A 23524-nucleotide genomic window follows, 5' to 3' on the forward strand; every position below is an offset into this window, starting at 1 on the left:
TTTTGCTTCTAGAAACACCGCAGTTCTTTTGTCTGCACTCCGCATGCTGTAAACTAGGGATAGGTGACAAATAAATAAAAAAATAAATAAAAGAACACAGCTGCTGCTCCTGCTCTCTTTCTTGTTTTTTGCCCCCTCCTCTTTCCCAGGTGATTGGGTTTGGGTGCTGGGCGGGGCCAAATGTTATACGAGCCCTAGGCATTCTATCAGAGAGCTCCTTCTGCGTGGGCTGCTCTTTGGGGTCGGTGCTTTGTTTATTCTTCTGTTAGCTACATGCAGGGTTCTTTTCGTGGGTCAGAGTCTTGTACGATATTTTAGAGGAAACCAATCTAGTAGTACGTGCATTTATTGCAAGAAGCTCTTTGGAGGTGATTAATTGTTATAGCACTTTTATGGCTAGGATGTCAATGTTATTTTGTGTGTTTGCTTTGTTGTTCTATGTCCCTCATGATTTTTGCAGGGTTATAGGGCAGATGCCACCAGGTCTACCCCTTTTGTTGTTTTTGTTTTGTTTGATTTATTTTTCTTATTTTCTTTTTCGGAAGGGGGTTTGGGATTTGAGCGTCCTATTTTTTGGGGTTTGGGATTTGAGCATCTTAATTTTGTGGGTGTGGGATTTGAGCGTCTTAAGTGTTTGGGTTAGGGCTTTTAGGCATAGGTCTTCAGGGGTTTAGTGTGGTGGATAGTTTGGGTTAGGTCTGTAGGGGTTTCGAGGATTTTTAGGGTTAGGGCTTGCGGCTTCTTTGTGTAAGGGCGGTAAGGGCTAGGGTTCCAGGGAGTGCTGTTAAATGGAGTTCTCGACAACTCGGCCTCTGATTGGCCGTGCCGGCTGTGCAGGGAATGCTGGTAGGTGTAGTTTTCCGTCACAAGGCTTCCGGTAGGCCGCGTTGATTGCCCAGAGCATGCCGGGAAATGTAGTTCTGGGACTCCGGACTTCCGGGAGGCCATGTTGAGCGCCCAGAGCATACCGGGAAATGCAGTTCTTGGGGACTAGGGCTGGGGCTAGGGTTAGAGTTTAGGGTGAGGGTTGGGGTTAGGGTTAGGGGTTAGGGTTAGGGCTAGTGAATGCTGGTTCTCTGTGTTTGCAGATGACGGTGAGCGTGTTTAAACTAATTCCAGTTGAAGAAGTTTCAGTTACTTGCTTGGTGACGTTATCCGTTCAACATTAAAAGCTGCAGCAAAAGCAAAAGGGGAGTTTTGCTTCTAGAAACGCCACAGGTCTCTTGTCTGCTCTCGGAATGTTTTTGAGATAAACCAGATCTTAAAAAAAAAGGAAAAAAAAAAAAAACACAGCTGCTTCTTTTGCTCTCTTCCTACTTCCTTGTGCTTTGCCCCTCCCCTTTTCCAGGTGATTGGGTTTGGGTGCTGGGCGGGGCTGAATGCTATATGAGCCCCAGGCATGCTAGCAGAGAGCTCCTTCTGCTTGGGCTGCTCTTTGGGGTAAGTGCTTTGGTTTTCCTTCAGTCAGTTGCAGGGTTCTCTAGGCAGACTGGAGCCTATGGATTTCTGGATTTTAAGTGCTTGGAATTCACTCAGTAGCGGGATGTTTAGTAGGGGCTGCTGGCTCACTGTTTTTTTGGGATGGTGGGATACTCTTCTGTTTTTGAGCTATATTTTAATCTCTAGATGTATAAACCCACTTGTGTAACTCTCCAGAGGACTAAAACCAGCTTGATTGAATGCTACATATGGCTTGGCAGCGTAGATGCAGCATTACCAAGAGACTGAGCAGAGTTGTATCAGAGTCACCTCTTTCATCTGCAAAGGGTAAGTTTGATTACCCCTGCCGAGGCTTGTGTGTGTGCATGTCTTTTTGGCATTTGTGGAGCTCGGTTGTTTTTCTTTGTGTGTGTGCATGTTCTTTTTTTTTTATTTTTTGAGGGTCAAACAGTGTGTTTGCTGAGTGTGGTTAGAATGAGGAGGTGGGGAGCTGCTCAGGACTGGAAGGTTTGGTTTCTAGGAGTATGCGGCATCCTTCCTGTGCGACGTGACTAATTGTTGGGCTGGAACGTTCCAGCTTTCGTGTGTCTTAAGCAATGTAGCTTGTGTAGTGTGTGTTGTGTGGCCTGGGCAGAGTTTGCTGTGGTGCAGTGGGCGAAGAATCTCAGTTAGAGCTGGTGAGCAGCTGAAGTACCAGAGCTGGGAAGAGAGAGGTCTTGGAGCAGGTACGCTGTGGCTGTGAGGTGCCTCAGAGTGTGCTTTTCTGTCTTTTGTTTTGTTTTGTTTTGTTTTGTTGTTTTTTTGCAGGTGCTTTGTGCGGTCGTGGACAGGAAAGGGAAATCCTCGTGTCGCGGAGCAGTGAGGGAGGGTGAGTGTTGTCAGCCTGGTCATCCCTTACCTGAAGCGAAGGGAAGACACTCAGGTGTTTCCCTCAGAGGGTCCGAGGTGAGTCTGTCTGGGATAGAGGAGCAGCGTGGCAGGTGGGCGCTTGCAAGCACAGTGGTTCTTTTGTCCTTTTGTGTTCCCCGGTGGTGTGGATGATGCTGGCCGCTCCTTTCAAGCTTGGACCTAATTTGCAGGTCCAGAGGCAAGTGGAGTGCTGTTTTGAAAGGATAAAAGTAAAGCTGGGGTCGCTTATGTTGTTGAGGGATGGGTGGTACTGCTGGCAGCTGAATGTTTATCTTCTGCCTGTGTTTTTCTTTTGTTCAGGCTGAAATGCAGTGTGCAGTGCAGGATGTGTCAACCAGCTGCCTCTGCAGTGACTCTGGTGCGTGATGAGCAGAGGTAGCTGTTAATTTTGGGGGTGTGGTTGTCACTGAAGTTATTTTCCTACATCCAATAGCGTAAAATTCCAGTTTGCCTTTTAGAGGTGCTATAAGTGGGTAAAGAGAAGAGATGGAAGCATGTGCCACGTGGGGCAGGCAAGCGGCTGAGGTACAGGAGGGGATGAGAGTATGTGATTTTTTTCCTGGGGGTGGAATGGAATTGATTGTTTTGGTGTATAGTCTGTTTTGCTCCTAGATCTTTCATTCATTGTAAATAAAAGTTTGAGCCAGTTCCAGTTAGGAATGTTCTAGTTACGACCCAGCAAGTATTGTCCTTTTAATGTTAAAAAAAAGTGCGGCAAAAGCATGGGTGCAGATCTGTTTCAGGTCTTGTGCATCATATTCGGTTGGAGATCGCGTCTGTTTCCATCCTCACTCTTGCAGAAGTCATCTGGGCCGCATCAGGAGCTCTTGCTTGGGAATTGATTTCCTAAGTGTCTTCTTAGGGGGTTTTCAGTCCCCATCCTTCTGGTCTCTTGTCTTGAAGGCAGGCTTTTTAGGCCTCCGTCATCCCAGTTCTGGCAGTTGCTTCCAGTTGCATGTTGTGACATTTGAGTCTCTCCTGGGGTCTGGTGCAGAGCACCTGTTCTGACGTGCTGTTGCTGTAGGGCTTTCTTTTTGGGGGTCACTTTTTCTTGTGCCTTGTGTTGTGTGTTTTGTTTGTAGTGTTTGTGGCGTGCCTGTGTGTGTGTACGTGTTTGGTCTGGAGCTGTCCTGCCTGGCAGTTAGTGATGACAGGTAACGTGGCAGTGCATGGGTGTACTAATACATTGTCTGGACTGTTTTGGTAAAGATATCCAGTCTGCCTCTGGGCACGTACTGAAGGGCAGCTGGCACAGTCATCTCTGTGGTGTTTGGCAGACTGGAGGGGGGAGAGTTGAGCTGCTTGCGAGCAACTGCTCGCATAGCACTTGAACGGTGTGCTTGAGGAGGTCTGTCAAATCTTGAAAGCTTACAGATATGGGGTTTTGAATTTTTTATTTTTATTTCTTTCCCGTCCCCAGTAGAGCGTAAACCTTTGGAGGAAGCTGTCACAGGAAAGAGCTCCTTCTGGAACTGTTCAGCACTCGGGAGGCAACTGGGTGACTGGCTTGATCTACTTCTGAGGTGCTGAGGCAAGGAGGCTGCTGTTTTGAAACGATAGTATTGTAAATGGGGTCCCTTTTGTGTTGTTGAGGGATGGGTGCTAATGCTGGCAGCTGAATGATTGATTCTCTTGTGCCTGTTTTCATTTGTTAAAGCTGAAACACAGTGTACGACACGGGACTTGACGACCAGAGCTGCTTTTGGCAAGGTGAGTGATGAACAGATATAGAAGGTAATTTAGGGGTGCAGTTGTCACTGCAGTTACTGAACTACACAAAGTACAGTAAAAATCCTGTTTATATTTCAGGGGTGTTGTAGCTGGCCTAAGAGAGCAGATGGAAGCATCTGCCTCGAGGGGAGGGGAGGGCAGGGCACGGAGGTAAGGCAGCAGATGAGAGTAACTGTCCCAGCTGTGCTGTGGCTTTGGATGCTGCTTCAGCCTATGCTTTTCTTTTTGTTTCACATTTGTCTCACACAGGCTGAGTGGGGCCAAGCTGCACTCTGAAGAGCAGCACGAGAAGGGCGGGCTGGTTGTGAGCTGGATCGGAGCAGAACTGCCAAGTAGCACGAGGTGAGTGCGAAGGGTATCCATCTTGCTTTACAGGTGCCATGGCAGGCTCTCTAGAGAAGTGGTTGAGGATTGGAGAAGAGGTTGCAGATGATCAAGGAGCGACACGTGCAGGGATGGCTTGAAAAGGGTATGGCTGCTTTCTCTTCTGTTTATCAGGTGTCCCAGGCAATGTGGGCTGTGGTGTTAGTCTTTAGAATCGGAACAAAGCAGGTGCTGAAATGCTGCGTCTGTTTGTTTTTTTGCGTTGGGGTTGCACCTTGGTGAGTGTAGGGATGGGTTTTAAGTGGGTGCAGCGGAGGGCCTGGCCCCAGTGTCCTGTAGTGTGTTTTGACCCATCAGCATAGCCTTTTGGTTCTCAGGTAGTGTCGCGTTAAAGGGGTGTAGCTGATTAACCGTTACGGGCCCGGTTGGATTCAGAGTACTGAACCAGTCGGACATTCACCAAAACTGGGGGTCCGTTCGGACATTCACCAAAAACGTAATAACCGCCTGGGGGTCCGCTCAGACATTCACCAAAAACGTATTAACCACCTGGGGGTCCGTTCAGACATTCACCAACAATGCATTAACCATCTGGGGGTCTGGTTAGATTCAGAACACTGAACTATCACGGATAACCACCCTCACCCTAGTTGCATTAATGAGAGCTATCACAATGCAATCAAGTATGGTTTATTACAGCAACAGGTAATCAGGTTCTTTTGGATTGCCGGTGATAGTGACTATCTGCAAAAGCAAGCTAGTATGCATGAAATACACAGGTGTTATAGGTGTTACAGGTGTTATACAGGTGTTACAGGTGCGCAGCCTAGAAATAAACGCGTTAAAAGGATCAAAGACTCTATAGAGATTTATAAGCAAATATTCAGATCTCACCCAAAGGCGTCCCAATGGGGGGGCAAGAGAGGCTCAGCCCGTCGACTGATCCCAGGAGTCAGGAGGTCCTAAGGATGTTGTATGTCCTCGGGATGGTATCTCCCCTGACGATGGTATCTTCCCTAACATCCCCTCTCTCTTGGGCCAATTTATATTATTTTCTATCTTTTAGGTGGAGCTTGAGTGGCTCTAGTCAAGCATATCTTAGTTATGATTGGTGTAAAGTTTTCCCGTCTCCGTTTAAAGTAATAGGCTCCGAGAAATTCAGAGCGCATGCTCAGTGAGGGGTGGTCGCACCTTGGAGGCGGGTAGCTTTTGGGATGGAGGTGTGTTTTGGTATTATAATGATATTATAATGAGCAAAAAGTACACTAGGGTACAGCATTTGTCAAAACATGACAGGTCTTTGGCTTAGGGTGGCAAAAAGTGCAGCTTTGTGCACAAGAACAATCGAGGCCCCACCTGATTACAGAGCCTAGCCGTGGTGTCTCCACTCCACTCTACGCTCCGTGGTGTTCCTTAGAGCTAGCACACCAAGTTTCCCCAGCGCGATAGCATCTAAGGTTGGGAGCCTAGGGAATGCTCAGATAATGCAGTTATGCCCTACCCTGAAAGCCTCTTCAATGCTGTACCTTTTCCTTAAAAGTATGAATGTTAGTTTTATTTTCCTAGTTACTTCAGGCATTTACACCACAGGTAGCTTACTGAAGTAAGTGATTTTTCCTGCAAGTGGAATGGATTTTTTTTTTTTTTTTTTTGGTGTGCAATCAGTTCTGTGTTGCCTTCAGGGGGCAGTGGCGACCTGGTTCAGGAACGGCACGGCGACCAACCCCAGGCCGCTCGGTCCATCGGCTCGCAGACACCAATGTGGTGGATGGCAAATGGCATTTATTGTCGAGTCACATGGGCTTATATACCCGAGGCCCATAGCGTCACTTCCGCTTGCTTACATCACAGACCACACGCTACTGTCCATCAAGGGAGGGGCTCCACCTTTCCGTACATCGTGACATCTTCCGGCCGCCAGACCCTAACTACCCACATTTCCCCCCTCCCTATGCACAACCAAATTAGCTAAAATATAACAATCTTAAGATGTAGACATCATAACTTAACTAAAAAACATAAGGCACAATAACCAGGAGAAAACTAAGAGGTAACTGGTAACGCTGAGTAAATGCACTCTTAAAGTAGTTGTTGGTGTTCTACCAACATAATGTTAACTTTCTCTAACCAACTTTTAACAAACAACACAAGCATATTTAGTATACAAGGTCCAAAGATAAGATCACACAAACGCATTGTAGCCCCCCACCCACGGAGGCCGCTTCGCTGGTGTCTGGATTCTGCCAGTGTGGAACTCTCAGGCTTAGACAGGACGCTTGCTGACTTATTGTCTTCTCATGTCGCCGGGGTATACAGATTACGGGGGTGCCCGATGATCCGTTCCTGTGAACAGAAACTCAGTTTTCATTAGTTTTGTTCTGAAGTTGGGGCGTCGGCTGTTTGGAGCTTCTCTGGCTGCACGAGTTGCCATACCTTCGTGGGCCCTCAGGCCCTGGACTTGCGCCTGGGGGGTGATCACTGTTGGGTCCGTACCCATTAGCCGCTGCAGGCTAGAGCCATGCAGTGTGTGATCCGTCCCAGTTACTTGGGCCAGTTGTCTCATACAGTTGTCCCCCCATTCTCGTTTAAAAATGATCATCCCACCCCCGTCAAAGATCAGTCTACAAGTTTGTGTTATATCAAACGGGAGCATGTCGTCTCCCCTGAAAACACCATCTATGAGGGTGGAGACCATTGCAGAATGAAGCCCTTTATCCACAATGGCTTTAACAATCGCTTGTACATCCTTAGGGTTTGTTGGTGAGTGAACCCTCTGCCCCCCGTCTGTCACCCAGACCAGGAACGCTAGCATGGCCGATAGAGCCAAGATGGTGCACGCAATCTTAATTTTCCTCCAATCTGTGAGAGGAATTTCTCTGCCTCGCGGTGCAGCTTTATTTCGGATGGGGATATTTTGGCTATCTGTCCCCATTTCCTCCTCCGAATTTGAATCGGTATGTGATCCGGAGTCAGAGCTTGACTGACTGCTCACCTCCGAGTTCCGGTACCCTCCCATCGAGTTCCGGCCCCGCCCCCCACCCCTGCGGGCGGGCCGCTCTCTGCCTCGTGGCTCGCCCCGCCGCCATCTCAGCGAGGCGTTTGCGCCACAGGAGCGTTTTCTTGGATGGCCGTTCCGATCGGCTCTCTGCCCCTCTCTCACGCTTCTACCTCCTCCCTGGTCGTCCCCGCAACCGTTCTCTTTCTCGCATTTCCACGTGTTAGTAAAACCTAACATTTCATCCCCGTTCCTGCCGGAGGCTTCTTCACCCAACTCTTCGTCTTCTAGTTCAGCACCGTACTGGGGCGCACATGGCCGTGGTCTCTCCCAGATTTCCCCAGGCTCTGGTTCCCCACCGGCACACCTGGCTTCCTCAGCCGAGCCACCCCACAGCTTCCACAACTTTGATACGACCTTCACAAGGGTTTCCATCTTCCTTGTTGGTCCGGGAGCGTCCTCCCCGCCGGGCTGGTCCCGCCGCTCCGGCCGCCATTCACCCGAATCCAGTTTTCCCGGGTTTCGGCACCACTTGTTGCCTTCAGGGGGCAGTGGCGACCTGGTTCAGGAACGGCATGGCGACCAACCCCAGGCCGCTCGGTCCATCGGCTCACAGACACCAATGTGGTGGATGGCAAATGGCATTTATTGTCGAGTCACATGGGCTTATATACCCGAGGCCCATAGCGTCACTTCCGCTTGCTTACATCACAGACCACACGCTACTGTCCATCAAGGGAGGGGCTCCACCTTTCCGTACATTGCGACATCTTCCGGCCGCCAGACCCTAACTACCCACAGTCCTGCTCCTAGATTTTTCTTTTTATGTAAATAAAAGATCGAGCTAATTCCAGATGGAAAAAAAAATCAGTTACTTTCTTGGTCAGTTTGTCCTTTTAATATTCAAAGCTGCAGCAAAAGCGTGGGGATTTTTGTTTCTAGAAACACCCTAGCTCTCCTGTCTGCACTCTGCATGCTGTTGAGCTAAGCCATATAAATGAATAAAGAAACCACAGCTACTGCTCCTTTCTGATTTTTTTTTTTTTTTTTTTTTGTGCTTTCCCCCTTGCACTTTCCCAGGTGATTGGCTTCAGGTTCCAGGTGGGACCTAGTGGTAACTGAGTTGCAGGTATTCCATGACAGAGCTCATTCTGCCTGGGCTGCTTTTTGGGGTAAGCGCTTTGTTTTTCCTTCAGTCAGTTGCAGGGTTCTTTAGGTGGGTCAGAGTCTATGGACTGATGCGTTTTCCAGTAGAAACCGGTACGCATATCTTTTTGAGTTGGTAACTGGTAGGATCTGTCACTGTAAAGCAATCTAGTAGTAGGTGCCTGTATTGCACGCAGCTCTTCCTCAGGTGAGTAGTTGTTATGGCAGTTTTACGGATGGTATGGTGATGTTACTTTGTGTGTTTGCTTTGTGGTTCTGGGTCCCTTCTGATTTTTGCCGAATTACGGGGCTTTCTGTGAGTCTTTGCCTGTATGTCAAATATTATCAAAGTTACAACCTTGCTGTTAAAGTGATGGAGCAGGGTTTAGTTGAAATGTATCATGGAAGCTCCCTGTGTGAGCATGTGTCTGAAAATGGCAGTAGTGGGCACGTAAGGGGTAGTCTGTTTCAAGTTTAGGGACAGTTTGTTATATTTCTGGAGCTTTTGCCTGTGTGTTTTCTGTCTGTCGAGTCTTTAGACCATAAAGCCTTCTAGGCTTTATGTCCTTGAATTTACGTATTAGAAGTACGTTTATGAGGGGTTGCCAGGTACGTTGTTTTTGGGAAACCGTGGGGTATGGTTCCTTGAGTGCATAAGTGCAGTAGTGCCAAGAGAGTGAGCAGGGCCACCTTCTTCATCTCTGCAGAATAAGTCTGTTCGGGCACACTTCTCAGGTAAATGTACTGAGCAGATGAGGTAAAGGAGCTGGGAACAGAGAGGTATTGCACCGTAGCATGTTGCATCAGTAGTAGTCAGCGTTGCGGAGGAGGTGGGTGTCGGGGCTGGCATGCTTGTGAATTCTGGTTCTCTCTATTTGCAAGTGATGATGAACCTGTTTGACGTAATTCCATTTGAAAAAGTTCCAGTTACTGGCCTGGTCGTGTCGTCCTTTCAATGTTAAAAGCTGCAGCAAAAGCATGGGGATTGTTGCTTCTAGAAACACCACAGGTCACCTGTCTGCTCTCTGCATGTTTTTCAAGTAAAGCAGATCTTAAAAAAAAACAAAAAAAAAACAAAACAAAACAAACAAACAAACAAACAAAGAAAATAATAAAAAACAGCTGCTGCTGCTGCTCCTGCTTTCTTTCTACTTCCTTGTGCTTTGCCCCTCCCCTTTTCCAGGTGATTGGGTTTGGGTGCTGGGCGGGGCTGAATGCTATATGAGCCCCAGGCATGCTATCAGAGAGCTCCTTCTGCCTGGGCTGCTCCTTGGGGTAAGTGCTTTGTTTTTCCTTTAGTCAGTTGCAGGGTTCTCTAGGCAGGCTGGAGTTTATAGATTTCTAGAATTTTTAAGTGCTTGGAATTCACTTAGGAGAGGGATGTTTAATAGAGGTTTCTGGCTCACTGTTTTTTGGGATGGTGGGATACTCTTCTGTTTTTGAGCTATATTTTAATCTCTAAATGTATAAACCAGCAGTAGGTAAACATTAGGAGGAACCGGTCAAAGGTAACAGCGCTTTCTGGAACCGTCAAGTTCTTGTTCGGCAACGTAGTGACTGGTTTGATCTACTTCACAGATGGAGAGGCAAGTGGACTGCTCTCTTTGAAATAATAAAATTGAAAACATAAAGTTTGTCAAAGATGGCAGTGCATGTTTGCAGTCTGTTTATTGCTTTTGCCAGTGGTAGATAACATTTATAAGGAATCGGTGAAAGGAAAGAGCGCCTTCTGGAACTGTGAAGCTCTGTGTTGGCAACTCGGTGACTGGCTGGACCTACTGTCCATCTCCAGAGGGAAGCGGACTGCTATTTTGAAATTAAAAAATACTAATAAAAAAAAAAATAAAAATATGGTGCTGCTCTATGGCGCCCGGAGGACTGCCACTCTGCATGGCAGTTAAAAAGAATGTGGTTTGGAGATGGAGAGCCACAGAGATGAAGCAGCTGGGAAGAGAGACACAAGTATTGCAGTAGGTAGGCTGTGGTTATGAGGTGCCTCAGGATGTGCTTTTTTTCTTGTTTCCGCCCTTCCCTCGTGCAGCCTTGGAGAGATGAAGTCCCCATGGTGTGGAGTGGTGCAAAAAGGTAAGAGGGTTGTCGGCCCGGTCAGTTTCCTTCACCAATGCTAAGGCAAGTCTTTGAAGAGAAACAGCCTGGTTGCTTGTGCTGCCCCCTGTTGAACTAAGCCAGACCAAAAACAGGGCTGCTGTTCCTCCTGCTCTCTTTGCCTCTTCTCATCTTGCAGAGGAATGGTCCAGCAATTCGGGTTAATAGGGGACAAGAGAACAAAGGGGTTTCAGAATAACTGCTAACTGTTATGACTATTGCATGGGGCACTATGCAAGTCTCTGACATCCAGCCAAGATGGACAAAGGAGAAGGACAAGGGAAAAGCCTGGGAGGAAGACTATGAGCCTTCAGTACGAGAGACCCGCAGAGGGACCACCAGAGACTGATAACACATGCGCCAGTGGGCGGGTTCGGATTCCAGGAACTAGTTATAATAACCCTGCCTTTTCTAGACGTAGTAATGAATATGTATTAGCCCAGGAGCATAAAACCCAGCCGCCTGCTGTGACTTGTGTGCGTCTCGGTGGAGCAGAGACTCCCGGCGCACCCAGTGCTGTTTGCTTACCTCTATTCATTTAATAAATTGTAAACTTTGATTGTAATCCTATTTGGGACTTAGTCATTTATTACAACAGACAACCTTGTAAAATGCAGACAACCAGAATCCTTACAACAATTAAGTGGAAATCACGGTGTAAGAAACATTACCACCTCAAAGAGTAAAAGCCTCAAAAGAAATGTGACTTGTAACAGGCCAGCAGCTGTGTGTTTTCGGTGAAGCACCAGGTAGAGTATAAACCTGGATTGCACAGTTAATGGGGAAACGGGAGGGTCCTGGTCCTTGGGAGGGAAAAAAAAAAGTATATAAACTGTGTATGGAATCGGTAGGTGCCCTCCTGCTTGCGGGACACCCGCCATTGTAATCTCAAATACAAATGCTACTGTACTGAGATCCTCTCCTGAGCCTATGTTATTTCCCAAAGATTGATTCGCGGTTTTAAGGTTTCAGGGATAGGGCCCTAGGGTTGGGTTTCAGGGTAAGCGTTCTCAGGGTTTATGTTTAGGATTTTAAGGTTTTTAGTTTTAGGGTTGGAGTTTTAACGGTTAGGATTTTAGGGATTTGAGGGTTAGGGTTTTAAGGGTTTCAGGGTTAGCGTGTCAGGGTTTTGGAGTTTTTTGGGTTGTAGTGTTGATAGTTTTTTTAGGGTTAGGTTCTTAGGGTTTTATTTTTGGTCAGTTATTTACGGTTAGGGTTTTAAGATCTTATTATTATTATTTTTTTTTTTCAGGTTAGGTTCTCCTGGGTTAGGGTTTTGAGCATCTTAATATTTTGGGTTGGGTTTGGGATTTGAGCGTCTTAATTTTGTGGGCTTGGGCGCTGTGAGCTCCTTAAGTGTTTGGGTTAGGGCTTTTAGGCATAGGTCTTCAGGGGTTTAGTTTGGGTTAGGTCTGTAGGGGTTTCGAGGATTTTTAGGGTTAGGGCTTGCGGCTTTTTTGTGTAAGGGCGGTAAGGGCTAGGGTTCCAGGGAGTGCTGTTAAATGGAGTTCTCGACAACTCGGCCTCTGATTGGCCGTGCCGGCTGTGCAGGGAATGCTGGTAGGTGTAGTTTTCCGTCACAAGGCTTCCGGTAGGCCGCGTTGATTGCCCAGAGCATGCCGGGAAATGTAGTTCTGGGACTCCGGACTTCCGGGAGGCCATGTTGAGCGCCCAGAGCATACCGGGAAATGCAGTTCTCGGGGACTAGGGCTGGGGCTAGGGTTAGAGTTTAGGGTGAGGGTTGGGGTTAGGGTTAGGGGTTAGGGTTAGGGCTAGTGAATGCTGGTTCTCTGTGTTTGCAGATGACGGTGAGCGTGTTTAAACTAATTCCAGTTGAAGAAGTTTCAGTTACTTGCTTGGTGACGTTATCCGTTCAACATTAAAAGCTGCAGCAAAAGCAAAAGGGGAGTTTTGCTTCTAGAAACACCACAGGTCTCTTGTCTGCTCTCGGAATGTTTTTGAGATAAACCAGATCTTAAAAAAAAAGGAAAAAAAAAAACCACAGCTGCTTCTTTTGCTCTCTTCCTACTTCCTTGCGCTTTGCCCCTCCCCTTTCCCAGGTGATTGGGTTTGGGTGCTGGGCGGGGCTGAATGCTATATGAGCCCCAGGCATGCTATCAGAGAGCTCCTTCTGCTTGGGCTGCTCTTTGGGGTAAGTGCTTTGGTTTTCCTTCAGTCAGTTGCAGGGTTCTCTAGGCAGACTGGAGCCTATGGATTTCTGGATTTTAAGTGCTTGGAATTCACTCAGTAGCGGGATGTTTAGTAGGGGCTGCTGGCTCACTGTTTTTTTGGGATGGTGGGATACTCTTCTGTTTTTGAGCTATATTTTAATCTCTAGATGTATAAACCCACTTGTGTAACTCTCCAGAGGACTAAAACCAGCTTGATTGAATGCTACATATGGCTTGGCAGCGTAGATGCAGCATTACCAAGAGACTGAGCAGAGTTGTATCAGAGTCACCTCTTTCATCTGCAAAGGGTAAGTTTGATTACCCCTGCCGAGGCTTGTGTGTGTGCATGTCTTTTTGGCATTTGTGGAGCTCGGTTGTTTTTCTTTGTGTGTGTGCATGTTCTTTTTTTTTTATTTTTTGAGGGTCAAACAGTGTGTTTGCTGAGTGTGGTTAGAATGAGGAGGTGGGGAGCTGCTCAGGACTGGAAGGTTTGGTTTCTAGGAGTATGCGGCATCCTTCCTGTGCGACGTGACTAATTGTTGGGCTGGAACGTTCCAGCTTTCGTGTGTCTTAAGCAATGTAGCTTGTGTAGTGTGTGTTGTGTGGCCTGGGCAGAGTTTGCTGTGGTGCAGTGGGCGAAGAATCTCAGTTAGAGCTGGTGAGCAGCTGAAGTACCAGAGCTGGGAAGAGAGGGGTCTTGGAGCAGGTACGCTGTGGCTGTGAGGTGCCTCAGAGTGTGCTTTTCTGTCTTTTGTTTTGTTTTGTTTTGTTTTGTTGTTTTTTTTGCAGGTGCTTTGTGCGGTCGTGGACAGGAAAGGGAAATCCTCGTGTCGCGGAGCAGTGAGGGAGGGTGAGTGTTGTCAGCCTGGTCATCCCTTACCTGAAGCGAAGGGAAGACACTCAGGTGTTTCCCTCAGAGGGTCCGAGGTGAGTCTGTCTGGGATAGAGGAGCAGCGTGGCAGGTGGGCGCTTGCAAGCACAGTGGTTCTTTTGTCCTTTTGTGTTCCCCGGTGGTGTGGATGATGCTGGCCGCTCCTTTCAAGCTTGGACCTAATTTGCAGGTCCAGAGGCAAGTGGAGTGCTGTTTTGAAAGGATAAAAGTAAAGCTGGGGTCGCTTATGTTGTTGAGGGATGGGTGCTACTGCTGGCAGCTGAATGTTTATCTTCTGCCTGTGTTTTTCTTTTGTTCAGGCTGAAATGCAGTGTGCAGTGCAGGATGTGTCAACCAGCTGCCTCTGCAGTGACTCTGGTGCGTGATGAGCAGAGGTAGCTGTTAATTTTGGGGGTGTGGTTGTCACTGAAGTTATTTTCCTACATCCAATAGCGTAAAATTCCAGTTTGCCTTTTAGAGGTGCTATAAGTGGGTAAAGAGAAGAGATGGAAGCATGTGCCACGTGGGGCAGGCAAGCGGCTGAGGTACAGGAGGGGATGAGAGTATGTGATTTTTTTCCTGGGGGTGGAATGGAATTGATTGTTTTGGTGTATAGTCTGTTTTGCTCCTAGATCTTTCATTCATTGTAAATAAAAGTTTGAGCCAGTTCCAGTTAGGAATGTTCTAGTTACGACCCAGCAAGTATTGTCCTTTTAATGTTAAAAAAAAGTGCGGCAAAAGCATGGGTGCAGATCTGTTTCAGGTCTTGTGCATCATATTCGGTTGGAGATCGCGTCTGTTTCCATCCTCACTCTTGCAGAAGTCATCTGGGCCGCATCAGGAGCTCTTGCTTGGGAATTGATTTCCTAAGTGTCTTCTTAGGGGGTTTTCAGTCCCCATCCTTCTGGTCTCTTGTCTTGAAGGCAGGCTTTTTAGGCCTCCGTCATCCCAGTTCTGGCAGTTGCTTCCAGTTGCATGTTGTGACATTTGAGTCTCTCCTGGGGTCTGGTGCAGAGCACCTGTTCTGACGTGCTGTTGCTGTAGGGCTTTCTTTTTGGGGGTCACTTTTTCTTGTGCCTTGTGTTGTGTGTTTTGTTTGTAGTGTTTGTGGCGTGCCTGTGTGTGTGTACGTGTTTGGTCTGGAGCTGTCCTGCCTGGCAGTTAGTGATGACAGGTAACGTGGCAGTGCATGGGTGTACTAATACATTGTCTGGACTGTTTTGGTAAAGATATCCAGTCTGCCTCTGGGCACGTACTGAAGGGCAGCTGGCACAGTCCTCTCTGTGGTGTTTGGCAGACTGGAGGGGGGAGAGTTGAGCTGCTTGCGAGCAACTGCTCGCATAGCACTTGAACGGTGTGCTTGAGGAGGTCTGTCAAATCTTGAAAGCTTACAGATATGGGGTTTTGAATTTTTTATTTTTATTTCTTTCCCGTCCCCAGTAGAGCGTAAACCTTTGGAGGAAGCTGTCACAGGAAAGAGCTCCTTCTGGAACTGTTCAGCACTCGGGAGGCAACTGGGTGACTGGCTTGATCTACTTCTGAGGTGCTGAGGCAAGGAGGCTGCTGTTTTGAAACGATAGTATTGTAAATGGGGTCCCTTTTGTGTTGTTGAGGGATGGGTGCTAATGCTGGCAGCTGAATGATTGATTCTCTTGTGCCTGTTTTCATTTGTTAAAGCTGAAACACAGTGTACGACACGGGACTTGACGACCAGAGCTGCTTTTGGCAAGGTGAGTGATGAACAGATATAGAAGGTAATTTAGGGGTGCAGTTGTCACTGCAGTTACTGAACTACACAAAGTACAGTAAAAATCCTGTTTATATTTCAGGGGTGTTGTAGCTGGCCTAAGAGAGCAGATGGAAGCATCTGCCTCGAGGGGAGGGGAGGGCAGGGCACGGAGGTAAGGCAGCAGATGAGAGTAACTGTCCCAGCTGTGCTGTGGCTTTGGATGCTGCTTCAGCCTATGCTTTTCTTTTTGTTTCACATTTGTCTCACACAGGCTGAGTGGGGCCAAGCTGCACTCTGAAGAGCAGCACGAGAAGGGCGGGCTGGTTGTGAGCTGGATCGGAGCAGAACTGCCAAGTAGCACGAGGTGAGTGCGAAGGGTATCCATCTTGCTTTACAGGTGCCATGGCAGGCTCTCTAGAGAAGTGGTTGAGGATTGGAGAAGAGGTTGCAGATGATCAAGGAGCGACACGTGCAGGGATGGCTTGAAAAGGGTATGGCTGCTTTCTCTTCTGTTTATCAGGTGTCCCAGGCAATGTGGGCTGTGGTGTTAGTCTTTAGAATCGGAACAAAGCAGGTGCTGAAATGCTGCGTCTGTTTGTTTTTTTGCGTTGGGGTTGCACCTTGGTGAGTGTAGGGATGGGTTTTAAGTGGGTGCAGCGGAGGGCCTGGCCCCAGTGTCCTGTAGTGTGTTTTGACCCATCAGCATAGCCTTTTGGTTCTCAGGTAGTGTCGCGTTAAAGGGGTGTAGCTGATTAACCGTTACGGGCCCGGTTGGATTCAGAGTACTGAACCAGTCGGACATTCACCAAAACTGGGGGTCCGTTCGGACATTCACCAAAAACGTAATAACCGCCTGGGGGTCCGCTCAGACATTCACCAAAAACGTATTAACCACCTGGGGGTCCGTTCAGACATTCACCAACAATGCATTAACCGTCTGGGGGTCTGGTTAGATTCAGAACACTGAACTATCACGGATAACCACCCTCACCCTAGTTGCATTAATGAGAGCTATCACAATGCAATCAAGTATGGTTTATTACAGCAACAGGTAATCAGGTTCTTTTGGATTGCCGGTGATAGTGACTATCTGCAAAAGCAAGCTAGTATGCATGAAATACACAGGTGTTATAGGTGTTACAGGTGTTATACAGGTGTTACAGGTGCGCAGCCTAGAAATAAACGCGTTAAAAGGATCAAAGACTCTATAGAGATTTATAAGCAAATATTCAGATCTCACCCAAAGGCGTCCCAATGGGGGGGCAAGAGAGGCTCAGCCCGTCGACTGATCCCAGGAGTCAGGAGGTCCTAAGGATGTTGTATGTCCTCGGGATGGTATCTCCCCTGACGATGGTATCTTCCCTAACATCCCCTCTCTCTTGGGCCAATTTATATTATTTTCTATCTTTTAGGTGGAGCTTGAGTGGCTCTAGTCAAGCATATCTTAGTTATGATTGGTGTAAAGTTTTCCCGTCTCCGTTTAAAGTAATAGGCTCCGAGAAATTCAGAGCGCATGCTCAGTGAGGGGTGGTCGCACCTTGGAGGCGGGTAGCTTTTGGGATGGAGGTGTGTTTTGGTATTATAATGATATTATAATGAGCAAAAAGTACACTAGGGTACAGCATTTGTCAAAACATGACAGGTCTTTGGCTTAGGGTGGCAAAAAGTGCAGCTTTGTGCACAAGAACAATCGAGGCCCCACCTGATTACAGAGCCTAGCCGTGGTGTCTCCACTCCACTCTACGCTCCGTGGTGTTCCTTAGAGCTAGCACACCAAGTTTCCCCAGCGCGATAGCATCTAAGGTTGGGAGCCTAGGGAATGCTCAGATAATGCAGTTATGCCCTACCCTGAAAGCCTCTTCAATGCTGTACCTTTTCCTTAAAAGTATGAATGTTAGTTTTATTTTCCTAGTTACTTCAGGCATTTACACCACAGGTAGCTTACTGAAGTAAGTGATTTTTCCTGCAAGTGGAATGGATTTTTTTTTTTTTTTTTTTGGTGTGCAATCAGTTCTGTGTTGCCTTCAGGGGGCAGTGGCGACCTGGTTCAGGAACGGCACGGCGACCAACCCCAGGCCGCTCGGTCCATCGGCTCGCAGACACCAATGTGGTGGATGGCAAATGGCATTTATTGTCGAGTCACATGGGCTTATATACCCGAGGCCCATAGCGTCACTTCCGCTTGCTTACATCACAGACCACACGCTACTGTCCATCAAGGGAGGGGCTCCACCTTTCCGTACATCGTGACATCTTCCGGCCGCCAGACCCTAACTACCCACATTTCCCCCCTCCCTATGCACAACCAAATTAGCTAAAATATAACAATCTTAAGATGTAGACATCATAACTTAACTAAAAAACATAAGGCACAATAACCAGGAGAAAACTAAGAGGTAACTGGTAACGCTGAGTAAATGCACTCTTAAAGTAGTTGTTGGTGTTCTACCAACATAATGTTAACTTTCTCTAACCAACTTTTAACAAACAACACAAGCATATTTAGTATACAAGGTCCAAAGATAAGATCACACAAACGCATTGTAGCCCCCCACCCACGGAGGCCGCTTCGCTGGTGTCTGGATTCTGCCAGTGTGGAACTCTCAGGCTTAGACAGGACGCTTGCTGACTTATTGTCTTCTCATGTCGCCGGGGTATACAGATTACGGGGGTGCCCGATGATCCGTTCCTGTGAACAGAAACTCAGTTTTCATTAGTTTTGTTCTGAAGTTGGGGCGTCGGCTGTTTGGAGCTTCTCTGGCTGCACGAGTTGCCATACCTTCGTGGGCCCTCAGGCCCTGGACTTGCGCCTGGGGGGTGATCACTGTTGGGTCCGTACCCATTAGCCGCTGCAGGCTAGAGCCATGCAGTGTGTGATCCGTCCCAGTTACTTGGGCCAGTTGTCTCATACAGTTGTCCCCCCATTCTCGTTTAAAAATGATCATCCCACCCCCGTCAAAGATCAGTCTACAAGTTTGTGTTATATCAAACGGGAGCATGTCGTCTCCCCTGAAAACACCATCTATGAGGGTGGAGACCATTGCAGAATGAAGCCCTTTATCCACAATGGCTTTAACAATCGCTTGTACATCCTTAGGGTTTGTTGGTGAGTGAACCCTCTGCCCCCCGTCTGTCACCCAGACCAGGAACGCTAGCATGGCCGATAGAGCCAAGATGGTGCACGCAATCTTAATTTTCCTCCAATCTGTGAGAGGAATTTCTCTGCCTCGCGGTGCAGCTTTATTTCGGATGGGGATATTTTGGCTATCTGTCCCCATTTCCTCCTCCGAATTTGAATCGGTATGTGATCCGGAGTCAGAGCTTGACTGACTGCTCACCTCCGAGTTCCGGTACCCTCCCATCGAGTTCCGGCCCCGCCCCCCACCCCTGCGGGCGGGCCGCTCTCTGCCTCGTGGCTCGCCCCGCCGCCATCTCAGCGAGGCGTTTGCGCCACAGGAGCGTTTTCTCGGATGGCCGTTCCGATCGGCTCTCTGCCCCTCTCTCACGCTTCTACCTCCTCCCTGGTCGTCCCCGCAACCGTTCTCTTTCTCGCATTTCCACGTGTTAGTAAAACCTAACATTTCATCCCCGTTCCCGCCGGAGGCTTCTTCACCCAACTCTTCGTCTTCTAGTTCAGCACCGTACTGGGGCGCACATGGCCGTGGTCTCTCCCAGATTTCCCCAGGCTCTGGTTCCCCACCGGCACACCTGGCTTCCTCAGCCGAGCCACCCCACAGCTTCCACAACTTTGATACGACCTTCACAAGGGTTTCCATCTTCCTTGTTGGTCCGGGAGCGTCCTCCCCGCCGGGCTGGTCCCGCCGCTCCGGCCGCCATTCACCCGAATCCAGTTTTCCCGGGTTTCGGCACCACTTGTTGCCTTCAGGGGGCAGTGGCGACCTGGTTCAGGAACGGCATGGTGACCAACCCCAGGCCGCTCGGTCCATCGGCTCACAGACACCAATGTGGTGGATGGCAAATGGCATTTATTGTCGAGTCACATGGGCTTATATACCCGAGGCCCATAGCGTCACTTCCGCTTGCTTACATCACAGACCACACGCTACTGTCCATCAAGGGAGGGGCTCCACCTTTCCGTACATTGCGACATCTTCCGGCCGCCAGACCCTAACTACCCACAGTCCTGCTCCTAGATTTTTCTTTTTATGTAAATAAAAGATCGAGCTAATTCCAGATGGAAAAAAAAATCAGTTACTTTCTTGGTCAGTTTGTCCTTTTAATATTCAAAGCTGCAGCAAAAGCATGGGGATTTTTGTTTCTAGAAACACCCTAGCTCTCCTGTCTGCACTCTGCATGCTGTTGAGCTAAGCCATATAAATGAATAAAGAAACCACAGCTACTGCTCCTTTCTGATTTTTTTTTTTTTTTTTTTTTTGTGCTTTCCCCCTTGCACTTTCCCAGGTGATTGGCTTCAGGTTCCAGGTGGGACCTAGTGGTAACTGAGTTGCAGGTATTCCATGACAGAGCTCATTCTGCCTGGGCTGCTTTTTGGGGTAAGCGCTTTGTTTTTCCTTCAGTCAGTTGCAGGGTTCTTTAGGTGGGTCAGAGTCTATGGACTGATGCGTTTTCCAGTAGAAACCGGTACGCATATCTTTTTGAGTTGGTAACTGGTAGGATCTGTCACTGTAAAGCAATCTAGTAGTAGGTGCCTGTATTGCACGCAGCTCTTCCTCAGGTGAGTAGTTGTTATGGCAGTTTTACGGCTGGTATGGTGATGTTACTTTGTGTGTTTGCTTTGTGGTTCTGGGTCCCTTCTGATTTTTGCCGAATTACGGGGCTTTCTGTGAGTCTTTGCCTGTATGTCAAATATTATCAAAGTTACAACCTTGCTGTTAAAGTGATGGAGCAGGGTTTAGTTGAAATGTATCATGGAAGCTCCCTGTGTGAGCATGTGTCTGAAAATGGCAGTAGTGGGCACGTAAGGGGTAGTCTGTTTCAAGTTTAGGGACAGTTTGTTATATTTCTGGAGCTTTTGCCTGTGTGTTTTCTGTCTGTCGAGTCTTTAGACCATAAAGCCTTCTAGGCTTTATGTCCTTGAATTTACGTATTAGAAGTACGTTTATGAGGGGTTGCCAGGTACGTTGTTTTTGGGAAACCGTGGGGTATGGTTCCTTGAGTGCATAAGTGCAGTAGTGCCAAGAGAGTGAGCAGGGCCACCTTCTTCATCTCTGCAGAATAAGTCTGTTCGGGCACACTTCTCAGGTAAATGTAGTGAGCAGATGAGGTAAAGGAGCTGGGAACAGAGAGGTATTGCACCGTAGCATGTTGCATCAGTAGTAGTCAGCGTTGCGGAGGAGGTGGGTGTCGGGGCTGGCATGCTTGTGAATTCTGGTTCTCTCTATTTGCAAGTGATGATGAACCTGTTTGACGTAATTCCATTTGAAAAAGTTCCAGTTACTGGCCTGGTCGTGTCGTCCTTTCAATGTTAAAAGCTGCAGCAAAAGCATGGGGATTGTTGCTTCTAGAAACACCACAGGTCACCTGTCTGCTCTCTGCATGTTTTTCAAGTAAAGCAGATCTTAAAAAAAAACAAAAAAAAAACAAAACAAAACAAACAAACAAACAAACAAAGAAAATAATAAAAAACAGCTGCTGCTGCTGCTCCTGCTTTCTTTCTACTTCCTTGTGCTTTGCCCCTCCCCTTTTCCAGGTGATTGGGTTTGGGTGCTGGGCGGGGCTGAATGCTATATGAGCCCCAGGCATGCTATCAGAGAGCTCCTTCTGCCTGGGCTGCTCCTTGGGGTAAGTGCTTTGTTTTTCCTTTAGTCAGTTGCAGGGTTCTCTAGGCAGGCTGGAGTTTATAGATTTCTAGAATTTTTAAGTGCTTGGAATTCACTTAGGAGAGGGATGTTTAATAGAGGTTTCTGGCTCACTGTTTTTTGGGATGGTGGGATACTCTTCTGTTTTTGAGCTATATTTTAATCTCTAAATGTATAAACCAGCAGTAGGTAAACATTAGGAGGAACCGGTCAAAGGTAACAGCGCTTTCTGGAACCGTCAAGTTCTTGTTCGGCAACGTAGTGACTGGTTTGATCTACTTCACAGATGGAGAGGCAAGTGGACTGCTCTCTTTGAAATAATAAAATTGAAAACATAAAGTTTGTCAAAGATGGCAGTGCATGTTTGCAGTCTGTTTATTGCTTTTGCCAGTGGTAGATAACATTTATAAGGAATCGGTGAAAGGAAAGAGCGCCTTCTGGAACTGTGAAGCTCTGTGTTGGCAACTCGGTGACTGGCTGGACCTACTGTCCATCTCCAGAGGGAAGCGGACTGCTATTTTGAAATTAAAAAATACTAATAAAAAAAAATATAAAAATATGGTGCTGCTCTATGGCGCCCGGAGGACTGCCACTCTGCATGGCAGTTAAAAAGAATGTGGTTTGGAGATGGAGAGCCACAGAGATGAAGCAGCTGGGAAGAGAGACACAAGTATTGCAGTAGGTAGGCTGTGGTTATGAGGTGCCTCAGGATGTGCTTTTTTTCTTGTTTCCGCCCTTCCCTCGTGCAGCCTTGGAGAGATGAAGTCCCCATGGTGTGGAGTGGTGCAAAAAGGTAAGAGGGTTGTCGGCCCGGTCAGTTTCCTTCACCAATGCTAAGGCAAGTCTTTGAAGAGAAACAGCCTGGTTGCTTGTGCTGCCCCCTGTTGAACTAAGCCAGACCAAAAACAGGGCTGCTGTTCCTCCTGCTCTCTTTGCCTCTTCTCATCTTGCAGAGGAATGGTCCAGCAATTCGGGTTAATAGGGGACAAGAGAACAAAGGGGTTTCAGAATAACTGCTAACTGTTATGACTATTGCATGGGGCACTATGCAAGTCTCTGACATCCAGCCAAGATGGACAAAGGAGAAGGACAAGGGAAAAGCCTGGGAGGAAGACTATGAGCCTTCAGTACGAGAGACCCGCAGAGGGACCACCAGAGACTGATAACACATGCGCCAGTGGGCGGGTTCGGATTCCAGGAACTAGTTATAATAACCCTGCCTTTTCTAGACGTAGTAATGAATATGTATTAGCCCAGGAGCATAAAACCCAGCCGCCTGCTGTGACTTGTGTGCGTCTCGGTGGAGCAGAGACTCCCGGCGCACCCAGTGCTGTTTGCTTACCTCTATTCATTTAATAAATTGTAAACTTTGATTGTAATCCTATTTGGGACTTAGTCATTTATTACAACAGACAACCTTGTAAAATGCAGACAACCAGAATCCTTACAACAATTAAGTGGAAATCACGGTGTAAGAAACATTACCACCTCAAAGAGTAAAAGCCTCAAAAGAAATGTGACTTGTAACAGGCCAGCAGCTGTGTGTTTTCGGTGAAGCACCAGGTAGAGTATAAACCTGGATTGCACAGTTAATGGGGAAACGGGAGGGTCCTGGTCCTTGGGAGGGAAAAAAAAAAGTATATAAACTGTGTATGGAATCGGTAGGTGCCCTCCTGCTTGCGGGACACCCGCCATTGTAATCTCAAATACAAATGCTACTGTACTGAGATCCTCTCCTGAGCCTATGTTATTTCCCAAAGATTGATTCGCGGTTTTAAGGTTTCAGGGATAGGGCCCTAGGGTTGGGTTTCAGGGTAAGCGTTCTCAGGGTTTATGTTTAGGATTTTAAGGTTTTTAGTTTTAGGGTTGGAGTTTTAACGGTTAGGATTTTAGGGATTTGAGGGTTAGGGTTTTAAGGGTTTCAGGGTTAGCGTGTCAGGGTTTTGGAGTTTTTTGGGTTGTAGTGTTGATAGTTTTTTTAGGGTTAGGTTCTTAGGGTTTTATTTTTGGTCAGTTATTTACGGTTAGGGTTTTAAGATCTTATTATTATTATTTTTTTTTTTTCAGGTTAGGTTCTCCTGGGTTAGGGTTTTGAGCATCTTAATATTTTGGGTTGGGTTTGGGATTTGAGCGTCTTAATTTTGTGGGCTTGGGCGCTGTGAGCTCCTTAAGTGTTTGGGTTAGGGCTTTTAGGCATAGGTCTTCAGGGGTTTAGTTTGGGTTAGGTCTGTAGGGGTTTCGAGGATTTTTAGGGTTAGGGCTTGCGGCTTTTTTGTGTAAGGGCGGTAAGGGCTAGGGTTCCAGGGAGTGCTGTTAAATGGA

At 47.6% G+C, this 23524-nt stretch overlaps 2 long non-coding RNA genes across 12 annotated transcripts; both read left to right on the forward strand.

The window, feature by feature from the left end:
• The first annotated feature begins 1036 nt into the window (after positions 1–1036).
• On the forward strand, positions 1037–11234 carry LOC140003306 (uncharacterized). 6 transcript variants are annotated; one of them, XR_011811717.1, is made up of 8 exons: positions 1037–1440; positions 1657–1767; positions 2248–2308; positions 2650–2707; positions 3770–3880; positions 4007–4059; positions 4456–4549; positions 8480–11234. It is a non-coding gene; the product is annotated as an uncharacterized lncRNA (long non-coding RNA). The 6 variants fall into 6 exon arrangements; XR_011811715.1 differs by having other exon boundaries at positions 1039–1440; positions 1627–1767; positions 2650–2724; XR_011811716.1 differs by having other exon boundaries at positions 1039–1440; positions 1627–1767; positions 3773–3880; positions 8480–11233.
• A 1128-nt stretch (positions 11235–12362) lies between these two features.
• On the forward strand, positions 12363–20711 carry LOC140003311 (uncharacterized). Of its 6 annotated transcripts, none has more exons than XR_011811734.1 (7): positions 12363–12803; positions 13020–13130; positions 13612–13672; positions 14014–14071; positions 15134–15244; positions 15371–15423; positions 15820–20711. It is a non-coding gene; the product is annotated as an uncharacterized lncRNA (long non-coding RNA). The 6 variants fall into 6 exon arrangements; XR_011811733.1 differs by lacking the exon at positions 12363–12803 and having other exon boundaries at positions 12867–13130; positions 15820–15913; positions 19845–20711; XR_011811736.1 differs by lacking the exon at positions 12363–12803 and having other exon boundaries at positions 12869–13130; positions 14014–14088.
• Positions 20712–23524: the final 2813 nt, after the last annotated feature.

Source organism: Anas platyrhynchos, chromosome 10 (assembly GCF_047663525.1).
Source record: "Anas platyrhynchos isolate ZD024472 breed Pekin duck chromosome 10, IASCAAS_PekinDuck_T2T, whole genome shotgun sequence".
Taxonomy (NCBI): domain Eukaryota; kingdom Metazoa; phylum Chordata; class Aves; order Anseriformes; family Anatidae; genus Anas; species Anas platyrhynchos.